This window comes from Mustelus asterias, chromosome 10, assembly GCF_964213995.1.
Source record: "Mustelus asterias chromosome 10, sMusAst1.hap1.1, whole genome shotgun sequence".
Taxonomy (NCBI): domain Eukaryota; kingdom Metazoa; phylum Chordata; class Chondrichthyes; order Carcharhiniformes; family Triakidae; genus Mustelus; species Mustelus asterias.
This window is the reverse complement of record NC_135810.1, coordinates 14,880,141-14,882,265: the sequence shown is the minus strand read 5'-3', so window position 1 is coordinate 14,882,265 and position 2,125 is coordinate 14,880,141.

Here is a 2,125-nt window from a genome sequence, read left to right as displayed (position 1 = left end):
CAGGAGTGCTGAAGCCAGCTTTTATTGATCATGGTGTTAAATATAGCCGCCTCAATGGTAATGGTAATACTCGCCACCTAAGGTTGCTTCTGTAGAAAGCTTTGATTCTGCACAATGCTCAATGATACAGGAGTTTAACTCTTGCGGTGTGACATGTTGCCCTTCTCTATTTTCACTGTAATCATAGAATCCCTACAGTGCTGAAAGAGGCCATTCAGCCCATCATGTCTGCATCAACTCTCTGACAGAGTATCTTATGCAGGCCCTCCCCAGCCCCATCCCCGTAGTCTCACACACATTTAATGGCTAATCCATCTAACCTACATGTCTTTGGACACTAAGGGGCAACTTAGCACGGCCAATCCACCTAACCTACACACTTTTGGAGTGTGGGAGGAAACCGGAGCACTCGGAGGAAACCAATGCAGACACGGGGAGAACATGCAAACTCCACACAGACACTCACCCAAGACCGGAATTGAATCTGGGTCTCTGGCACTGTGAGGTGTCAGTGCTAACCACTGTACCACCATGCCACCGATCTGCTATGAAACAATCAATTGGGAATTCCTTTGTATGGGTGACACAGTTCAATTCCGGGTTCAATTTCGGCCTTGGGTGACTGAGTGCATGGAGTTTGCACATTCTCCCCATGTCTGTGTGGGTTTCCTCCGGGTGCTCCAGTTTCCTCCCTCACTCCAATCGTGTGTGGGTTAGGTGGATTAGCCATGGTAAATGTGCAGGATTATGGGGATAGGGCAGAGGGGTGGACTTGGGTGGGATGCTCTTTCAGAGAGTTGGTGAAGACTGGATGGGCCAAATGGCCTCTTTCTGCACTGTAGGGATTATATGGTTCAATGATCCTCAATTAGATAGCTCAGTCTATAATGCCCAGATCACAAAATGATTCAATAGGTTGCGTGGCAATGCTGGCCGCCATTTTAAGCAACCTTTTCTCTGTCCACACCAAAGTGACTCACCAAGGAGAATACATAAATATTTATTTGTGCTCCAGAATTGCAAATCAATTTATAAATAACAAGTTTGTGGCTTTATACACACGGCGCATGGAGAAAAGGCTTCCTCTGCACAACCCACTCCAGGTTCATAGAATCATAGAATCTATGGCAACAGAGATAGGCCCTTCAGCCCAAATTGGTCCATGTCAACCAAAATGCCCACTTAAGCTAACCCTATTTGCCTGCATTTGGCCCATATCCCTCTACACCTTTCCTATCCATGTATCTGTCCAAATGTCTTTTAAATGTTGTCAAAGTCCCTTCCTCCAGCAGCTCATTCCTCATACGTACCACCCCCCCCCCCCCCCCCCGTGTAAAAAATCCTCAGGTTCCCATTAATTGTTTCCCCTCTTAATTTAAACTTGTGCCCTCTAGTTCTCGATTCCCCAACCCTGGGAAAAAGACTGAGTGCATATAAGATCATCCCTCAGTCTCCTACGCTTCCAAAGAAAAAAGTCCTGGCTTGTCCAATCTCTCCCTATAACTCAATTCCTTGAGTCCTGGCAACACCCTTGTAAATCTCTTCTGCACCCTCCCCATTTAGAAAATCTTAGGAACGCTTCTTTATCTGGGGGCAAGTCTGAGGTGACAATGACACAAGTGCTGTAGAAAAAGCCTGTCAGTGTCCAGTGGTTTATTGAAAGTAAACTTCCCAAGCTGTGGTGAATAACGTTGAATGGAATGATCAATGCGAAAGATGGATTCTTGTTCATCAATCAATCCCATAAAAAGATTTTTAAAAATTAAATGAAGTAATTGTAATTCTATCCAGACAGTGAGCAGAAAAGAAACCAACATCTTTAAACACAACAATGTGTGCTTTTTAACCAAAGCATATTTTCACTCAAACACACGGGAAATTCCGTTATTTAAGGCTGATACAATGGAATGTAGAAATGGTCGAGAGCTTCAAGTTTTTAGGTGTCCAGATCACCAACAACCTGTCCTGGTAGTCACCAACAACCACCATGCCGACACTATAGTTAAGAAAGCCCACCAATGCCATTACTTTCTCAAAAGACTAAGGAAATTTGGTATGTCCACTACGACTGTTACCAACGTTTACAGATGCACCATAGAAAGCATTCTTTCTGGTTGTATCACAG